Source organism: Hibiscus syriacus, unplaced genomic scaffold (genome assembly GCF_006381635.1).
Source record: "Hibiscus syriacus cultivar Baekdansim isolate YM2019G1 unplaced genomic scaffold, ASM638163v2 tig00005406_pilon, whole genome shotgun sequence".
Lineage (NCBI taxonomy): Eukaryota > Viridiplantae > Streptophyta > Magnoliopsida > Malvales > Malvaceae > Hibiscus > Hibiscus syriacus.
This window is the reverse complement of record NW_024062056.1, coordinates 1,105,326-1,115,411: the sequence shown is the minus strand read 5'-3', so window position 1 is coordinate 1,115,411 and position 10,086 is coordinate 1,105,326. Positions and strand designations below refer to the sequence as shown.

Here is a 10,086-nt window from a genome sequence, read left to right as displayed (position 1 = left end):
TTAGGGAACAGACTCATCAGAGAGTGAAAAACAGAGATGCAGTCATTAGATACTTCTTGGGACAAGTACAAAAAGCAGCTCAGAGAGGCCAGAACGGTTTGATAGGGCATTCAACTGGTGACAGAAGAAGGCGGAAGACGAATTAACCTGTCAGAAGCTGTTCGGGGTCTAGAAGAATATACCTTTAAAATTTTACCTTTTATTTTAACTTGCAATTTTCTTAATTAAAGACAACTGGAAATTAATTAGTATCGAAAGGGTAGTTCAATGATACTAACCCTTCTTTGACTGTAACTGACTCCCGAATCCGACATATCTTTGGTAAGATGCAGATCAGGTAAGAAATCGAGGTATCCGATCAACCTATTTGTTTTGAAATAAATGATCGGTGGCGACTCTAACCATTTCATTTAAGCCGAAGCCCAATTCTGAGCCCACCCAAAAGACGGCCGCGACATTAAGATAACTAAAGAGAGTGCCCTGTTCGTTTTCACAACAATTCTTGGACTTGTTTTTGGATTCTTAATTGGTATTTCATTGCCATTCTTTTCCTGTTACATGGTACGTTTCCCTACATTTATATCTACCAATGCTGCATTAGATCAATCATTCATATTATTTTTTTCTCAATACCTACAGAATTACTTACCTTCAAGCCATAGATCATCTGATGATGCAGCAGTATATAATGATCAAGTATTCTTTGCAGTCAAGTCCCCTGAAACAGCTGCAAGCAATGTTACCCCACCTCCACCAATGGTAATGAGTTATATCATCCGTGTTTTCCAGCATCTTGTCTGTAGCAGTGTTCTTTGTTCTCGATTACATCACGGTGCACCATTTGATCCAGTTTGTTAAATGTTTTTTGTTTTACCCAAGAAACGTATTCACAGAAATCCTCCCTCAAATCCCCGCATTGCAAGATTACCTCCTCGAATTGCTGTTCCAAAATCTGATCTTTTTTTTTTCACAGGTTTGCCTACTCTGGTATGATGCACAATATTTACAGAGACCGGCAAATTCAGTTTCCAAACATACACCTCGGAATATGCTAAAATGTACCTCTGTCTTGTAATGATTATTTTTAAATCCGCAGGACCTGAAGAGGAAACCAAAGTATTTAGCATCATTTTCTGTTGGTATTGATCAGTTGAATAACATTGATGCATGTGTTCGAAAGGTTCCACAATGAGAGCAATCCCTCTTTTTCTCTTTAGTGTTCATTTTTTCCTTTTACAGTTTTGATACTCTTGTATGCCTACATGTTGTTGAGGTAGTTCTCTGAGGATTTCCAAATTTTACTTTTTCATTATGATGGCCGAACAAATGAATGGGACCGGTTCGAGTGGTCTAAGAGAGCAATCCATGTTAGTGTGAAGCAACAAACAAAATGGTAAGTTTTACAGTATTCTAATGATTCTAAACATACACATTTTCATGTTCATATACATATTTGTATGTTTTAGGTGGTATGCAAAATGGTTTTTGCACCTAGATGTTGTTTCTTCTTACGAATATATTTTCACTTGGGATGAAGATCTGGGAGTGGAACACTTTAATGCACAGAGGTTTGTGTTATACGTTTTTACTTAATTTTCAACATGAACATTCTTCTCCCTAATATTCTCTGCCCAGATACATAGAACTGGTGAGATCTCACGACCAGGTGTGGATCCCGATGATGGGCTGACATGGAAGATGACAAAGAGGAGAGAACCTAGAAGTTCACAAGTAGGGCTTTCTTTCTCTCTTGACAATCATAAAAACAAAATTCCCATTTTTGTTCATTTCAAAATCGGTTCAACAGGGTTACCACTGAGAAATAGGGCTGTGTCTTGATCAACATTTGCCACCATGTGCTGCGTATGCTCCCTCTGATACACTTCACTTTGATATCTATTATTTGTGCATTTAACATTGTTTTCTCCCAGTTTTGTGGAAATTACTGCGCCTGTATTTTCTTGGGAAGCTTGGCGATGTGTATGGTATATGATTCAGGTAGAGTATACTTATGTATTTCATGGACTTTGCTTTAAAACACGTAATCGTAGATCGCACAAAATGCTTAACAAAGCGTTATGTTGTTATAGAATGATCTGGTGCATGGATGGGGATTGGACTTTGCTGTCAGAAGATGCGTTGATGTTAGTCTCCTATAGCGCTTTTTGTTTTTGGTTATCAACTGCTCTCTCCGTGCAACACAATATTAAGAATCATGTTTCTTCTCCACAGCCTGCACATGAAAAAATTGGCATCGTAGATTCACAGTGGGTTAGTCGTCAAAACAATCCTCTTCTTTTAAAGCAGGTGAGTTATCATCAATAATTTGGCTATGTTACGCTGCATTATTATGTTAGTTTCCTTTTATGTTGCTCCAACCCTTGGGATGATTACTTGGCTGGCACGGATCCTCAAAGAAGCGTTTAAATATGCCCTACATTACATTACATTACATACACTGGACTCGAGTTTATGTTTGTCTTGAAAATGGCCTGCCCTCTTGATGGTAACCTCTCTCATTGTTACGATTTCAGGGCATAACCAAGTATGGGAAATGTCGTAGGCGAGGGGTATGTTATGAATCTTAATATTCAAACTTGTTCTGTTGGCTTTTGTCTTAACGTATGAAAATTTTGCATTAACAGGTTAGATAAAGGTGCAAAATGGAGTGGTCTATGTTTCAGAATCGTGTCGCCAGTGCCGACAAGGCATACCATGCTCAGTCCAGAGCAGTGTAATTTTTTGTTCAGTATTTGTTTTGGGGGAGGGGTACTTTTTTATATTTATTTTTCCCTCATTAACATCCCATTTCTTCGCATATCATCATCATCTCACCTAATGTTTGTTAAGACTTTATTTATTTTTTTACTGATTTAAAAAGAGTGGATTCATTCATGTTGCTGACCCTCATTTTTGGTAAGATTCTTACATTAACGTACAGATAATTGATAGCTGTTTGTACTCAAGTTGAGGCACATGGTTGATTCTCCTGTTACCGATTAATGTAAAATTATTCCCATTAAAAAATAAAATGGAAAACCCAAATTTTAGGATTTTGTGTACTCGTACGAGACATTCGAATTATTGATCGAATGTTTAAGGATACTTATGTTGTGGTTCAAATCCTGTCATTGGTCTTGAGAATGTAATAACTTTCCGCTTAATAAAAAATATAAATGAAGTAAAGGATATTAATCTGAGAATTCATGGTGGAAAAGAACATGTGATGCAGGGCTGTCTTGCAATAGAGACAGGTAGGCATACTGTTAGATCGCACTATCCATATTATCAATACGGTTGGAATGTCGCGACGTGTTTATTTTTTTTAAAAAAAAAAGGAAACTCACTATTACTTGTTACATACATTATTTTACAGTTATTCTCATACGTAGAATAGTAACTGTAGTGGCCGCCGTGAACAAGCACGGTTGACGGTTGGCCAAGCTGTATCCACCAAGAACATTCCCCTTCTTTTCCTAAAATTCTTCTCCTCCGCCGCCGCTCTAGGTAAGTAAGATTAAGATTTGTCAAAACAAATAATAATAATAAATCTAATTTTGTAAATCCAAAACCATTGGACAGGAAAAAAACATTATAAAAATATCTTTTAATCTTTAGACTGACTCAGCAAATTGTCGGAGAATGTAATTTGATTGGCATGTATACCTTAAAATGAATATGGAGAAAGGAAACAATAACTAATAATGACCATTGATGGCCGTCAACTGTCTGGAAACAAATATTAAACTGTACATACGATGAATTTTGGGTTTGCTGTGTGATCCAACATCCATTACTCCAGAACAGTGACCTCATGATCCACCCTCCAATAGTTTGCATCATTGAACTCCATCCCACCATCCGATTTCTCCTTTTCTGCTACCTTTGGAATTACGTGCCGCTTCAATGGTCCAGCTTCCCCAACTATTCCTTCTTTTAAAGCCTGTTCCATTGCTTTCTCTGTACCTTCTAATTCCACCCCTATGAACTCAACATCCTCCTCAAACAAAGACGGCACTGCTGATGGTGATTTTTTACTTGTCTCACTGCTCACTGATCCCTCACTTGAGCCCATGGAGTTCGAGGATCCATTCGGAAGTATGGATTCCCCGTCTGAAGGCGACCCTCCCTCACTCATCACCGAAACAGTATGACTCGGTAGGTTGAACTCTGAACTGTCGTCGTCAAGAAATTGATTCTTGCTCGAACCGCCTACTTGCAAATCCAAAGGTTCTCCCCATTCCACCCACTCAAGTACAGGTCTAGATCCATACATGTTCTTGTTTTCTGGTTTGTCTCCACCAATCACTGAATCGTTGTTCAACCCATTCATCGGGTTGGAAGTAGACGTGCCATTTTCATTCACATCATCCTCCTCTCCAACTACCACCTCATCATCACTACTGCTGTTGTCACCCTTTGCAGTGCCGTTCAAGTTAATCTCATGCATCATCTCTGAAGGGGATGTGCCTGTTGCTGCATTACCAGCTCTGTTGTCTTGGAAGGCAAACCAGTTGGAATTTGTAAAAAGACTGCTGCATTAGAAAAACATGGTTTGTATCCTCCATTAATATGGCTACTTCAACAAAAGAATATAACCCTAACCCGTACGTTTACAATACAACTGTCATTGGTGGCTCTAAACAACATTCACCCATCTGGTGTGTCCATCTTGAACCTCATAAGCCAAAAGCTTCATTACAACAAGCTATCTTACTTGGACTCAGGCGTGAACGTTGAATAGGGGTATGGTCATATTTTTCTAAGCTTATCATTATATTTGGATGGTCTTTAGAGACCATATACACACATCCAACCATAAAATGTCAAACATTGGTACTTCCACAAAAATATAGAGTCGAAGCAACCTAAACTAACAAACAAGAAGAAAACTCACCTCCCCTGATCGTCACCAAGCCTCAAGGATGATATGACAACCTCAGCAGATTCATCATCAAAGTATACATCCTGCAGAGTGAAAACATATATTAAACGTAGATTTTGATGTTACAAGAAATGATAAAGATTCCTATTTGTTTGGCTTCTCCATCATTCATGCTGTTCTTAACACAACCCTCAGTTGTGTCACCATCAATTTCTTTAAAAAGCAAATAAAGTAGCCTTCGGAAGACAATATAATGGCAGGTCAAACACAGAGATGATTTCAGTTAATCAAAAGAAATTGAAGCCTCACATCATCATTTTGATCAAGAGCACCATGGTCCTGAAAGCAGTTAAATAAGAAAATTAAGTAAAGCAAACAGGTAGAATTCAAGATACTGTTAAGAGAAGCCAAATACATACTCTGTTATCATCATTGCCATAGATTTTATATTTGAAAGCTTCGCTTAGGTTATTGGCTAAAGCTGCAACATCGTAATCTCTATCATGAATATCATCCTCGTCACTGTCCCATGTTCTGTCTTGCAATGATGTTGGGCGACTGCACATGAGAAGGAAAATATATGAGACTCTTTAAACAATTTTTCTGTTAGATCTCACAACTATGCAGTTACTATGAAAAGCTATAATGTGTTACAACATGGAAGGAAAATTGGTACACTATCAAAAGCTCCACGTCTATACACATAACAGAAGAGTGCTGTAAATTCTTTTAAAAAAATGAGAAAACTATAACTCAAATTTCATGTCATTTTTACAAATCTACCGCCAGACCTCGCAGTTAATGAGTGCAAGAACTCTCACTGGTAAAAATATATATATAAGAGATGATTGACCTTCAATCATGTCCTACTAATCTGTCCGCAGTACATATAAGAAGATAAACAAGAACATACCCACAAGCCCATCGATAAACATTTTCAACTGTGTTACGTTCTTGCAAAACATTGGCTTGCCATTCATTCCATTCGCTGTTTTCCTATATAAATTTATGAAATCGAGTCAGAAAAATCACAAAATATACTTTTTTAATAAAGAATCAAAGCAAAATATTTGAATTCATCATATCAATCCAGCCATGCATTTCTTGCCGAGGAAAGAAACCACTAATGTGCCAAATAGAAAAAAACTAATTCTGATGAACTTAAATCAGATTTACCAAACCACCAAAAAAATCATAACCTAATGTAATTTTGACAGAGAGCAATAAATACAACATTAGCAAGCAGCCAATTCCACACCTGTAGATATGCCTGAATACTGCTGTTGCTGCTTCCCAACTGTATAAGTTTGTTTGAAATATGTGTAATGTGTCCGATGTTTCCTGCCCGTGGTGCATGCTTTCCAACAGCAGGTAAAATAGGCTGTTTGACCAGAAAAAGGGTTAAGCTGACCGTGCAATCAAGGAGCAGTTAAAACAGCTTCTAGTTAAATCAGTTAAACACCCGTTAGCAGAATTCAAAATAGAAATATGATTAACATATACCAGATTATTGACACCAGAAAGAATTGGTTGTTTGTCAGTTTGGAGAAATCTCCCAATTAAATCACACTTGTGGAGAAGGTGATCAAGTATTGCATCATTCTTGCTCTTCAGACATGATAATATTATATTCTCAACATGATGATGTAATGCATTGTTGAATGTATACCTGGATAATTTGAAATAAACAAATGAATCTTAGCTTGCCAAAAGAAATGATCTGCCACCTCCTCAAGAGGACATCAAGCATATTTAACTAGATACAAACTTCCAACAAGTTGTTTACATTTCATTCAAGATAACAGGTTTAGCAAGAGCTTACTCAAAGAAAAGATCAAGAACACGCTGAATGGTTCCTGAGTTGACTAATTCCTTCTCTGCAGCTTCATTTCCTGTTCTCAACAGGACAGCAATGAACTCCACAATCTGAAAATAAATAAATAAATAAATTACAATATAATACATTAATAACAGAATAAACTATGATACAGCCTGCCAAAAGCCTGATATGCATTGTGAACAAACACCGAATAAATCAAGAAGTTCCAAGTTGAGTATCTGGTGGTTGCAAACAAAACGTCTTTCAAAATATAAGATGAACCTTTAGGCGATGCTTCCCCAGAGGCGGCCTCAGTTCTCCATATGTGGTAGGCAAAATCTTCTCATCAGATGAAACATTCAAAAGCATGAGTAAGTCACCTACACAACAAACAGCAGTCTTCAGCACCATAGCTAAAATGAAAACCTACATGTTACATGTGCCTCGAAATATATGGAAACTATTACAACTTTCAGAAAAAAGCTCCACTCACCAAGCTTAGGGAGCATTGCATTGATAGTCTCTGGATTTACAGGATTGGGCTCATACATATGCTGATTTCGGAATAATGCATTAAGGGAGAAGCAATGGCTGATCTCTTTGGATCCAACAATGAGATACAAACTGAGAGCGAGTGTACAAGGCCATATTTTGAATGTGAATCTTCCAATGCATGACCAAATATCCTTGCAACAAAACTGTTGTTGAACGTATGCAGAATTATAGGTCAAGTCAAAAACACAAACACAATGGAGAATGAAGATGATGATGCAAGTAGAGAAGAGACACGAAAGAACTAGATCTCACAAACCTTGGACTAGAGAGCATATTGGCTAAAGGTGAGGACGCATTCCGCATTATTGCACATAATGTTTCTGCTGCATTACCATGAACCTCAGGTTGACACTGGTCATTGTAAAAAACAAGTTGTGAGACTCGTTACAAAGTCCAGTATGCCATTAAAAATACAAAAAAATAAAGATTTGCACTTACAGATGGATTTAATTTATCCACGATCATTTCCAGCAAATTGCTATCAGCTAACCATTGCATTACATCCAAAAAATTAGGATAAACATGATCATCAGCACCTACTAGTCGAACCAAAACCTACGAAAAAGGAAAAATCTTACATCAAGTTTCACCCAAAAATATTTTATGAAAAACCATATAAAATCCACTACTGCAATAAAACAACACAGAATATCTCAGGTACCTCCATGATGGATGTGATTCCTATCAAATCAACCAGTTGGCGCAACACATCTTGATGTTCCTGTTAGGAAAAGGCCCCATTTAATCCGTATAAAACTATAAATAGATAACTATACAACAGTCCATCCTTTGTGGTTAAGGGATCATAAACCACTGAAAAACTCAATTTTGTCTAGCAAATCACAATTGGATAGTAAACACAAAAGTTTTACTTACTTGGACGTAGTTCATAAGTGGAATAGTCTTCCATAGCATAAGGCATACAACAACCTAAATTTCACAGGAAATGAAACTTATCATGTCGTAATAAATACAAAAAGTAGCATTAATAGAAAACTGGTCGTAATAAATACAAGAAATAGCATCCATAGAAAACAGGACACGAAAAAACTGGGAAAAATTATCAGAAAATGAACAACACACCTTACTGAAATAACCAGCTAGCAAAGCACTGTGAGGACGGTTAGGTTCCAAGAAAGAGAAAAGCAAGTTCACCAACTGCAACAAAGAGAAAAGTGTACAAACCAAAGTATAGCAATTTCCATAACTAAAGATGCATAACTAATAATGAAAATGAAACTCATACCTCTTCATCCTCAATTAAAGTCTTCAGAATAACATCAATCTCACATGTAAAGATCTCGCAGGCAATGAATGGGAACCTATACATGAAAATGAAAAGATCATTAAGAAAGGGTGGAATTAGCATCAGAAAAGTTACAAGGAAACAGAAAGAAATCAAGTCACTTCCTCAGTCCAGATGAAAATGACATACTTGAAGGTCCGTTTGCTGTCAGCATTTTCTGAAGGTTCATCGACAATAAACCGTAATAACTGCTCAACTTGAGCTCTATCTCGCAGACTGAACATTAAAGAAAGTATAATGAGCATGAAGCAAGACTGACTCAAAATCAGATTATATAATATAATCACTTCACAAGTTTAAATGTAGCAAATAACTTCTAAATTCCAACAAAGTAGGAAATGAAAGAATATAAAAACATAATAAAAATTAAGGAAAGGCACGACAAGATATAGCGGCAAAAATTACAAATTGATGAGTCGACTATTTAAAGCTTTGCACTCTTGGATTTTCCTCTCGAGAAGCTCTTCCAAAGTAAAGTTTTCCTTGTCTAAAATCGACTCCACCTACAAAAGAATACCAGTCAATGAAACTAACCAAAATCCCAGTAAATACACAACAATATCACTGGAGAAATGTTTGAAATGGAGAACCAGCATCAATCTGAAAAAGTAAATCCAGCTAACCATATCTGCACAGTTTAAATGTTTTTCGCAAATTAGATAGAATTGCAATTAGCACTGAATAAGAAAGTTCAGCTTCAAAATAATGGAACTCCAGCCACTTCCAACTAAAAAAAGAGCTTAAAAATAAAAGTGAATACATAGGATTGAATAAAATGAAATCTCCCAACGACGAGGACAAATCTAAGTCACTGAAACTACTATGTTGGCAATGATGACAAATTAACTACCAGCAAGAATATATAGATATATATTAATGAAAATTAAAAATGCTCACTACGTCGTATAAGATTAGTCTCAAAAAAGGAAAGAAGATCAAACGTAGAACGTAAAGCATTGAAATAAAAACTCAAAATAGTTTACACGTAATGAATGAATGACTCAACTAATTTAGTATAAAAATTACTCACGGGAGAAGAAGCAGAGAAAGATGTGAGCCTCCAAAACATGGTATAAAGAAGCAACGATCAAGCAGATGAGCTGAATAGATCTGGAAACCCTAAAATCAACCAGAGAATCTAGGAAATGTCCAAAGATTGCTCAAAAAGCGGTGAGATCCAGAAAAGAGAAAGAAAATCTAAAACCCTAATGCTTGATGGTGTTAAAGATAGATAAAAATATATATATTTTATTTTAAGGGAAAACAAAAACGAAGTCTGAAGATTGCAATAGCAGCCGGGGAAACGAAACAAGGCAGAGAAGAGGTGGTGGGCAAAAAATTGAAGACACGTGCCAAGTGATTATTTTTACTATGGATTTACCCAACGTACCCCTGGAATTTGATAAAAATATCTTAGCTTTTTGTTTGGCTTTCGTGAACATTTTTAATTTCTTATTAGTTTTCCAAACAAATCTAGGAGGGAATTTCCATATCAAAACTAATGATAATTAGCTTTGTGGC

General features: G+C 36.5%; 2 pseudogenes; one reads left to right on the top strand and one right to left on the bottom strand.

Annotated features, from left to right (window-relative positions):
- The first annotated feature begins 463 nt into the window (after positions 1-463).
- LOC120199209 lies at positions 464-2,738 on the top strand (annotated as a pseudogene).
- A 668-nt stretch (positions 2,739-3,406) lies between these two features.
- On the bottom strand, positions 3,407-9,811 carry LOC120199296 (annotated as a pseudogene).
- Positions 9,812-10,086: the final 275 nt, after the last annotated feature.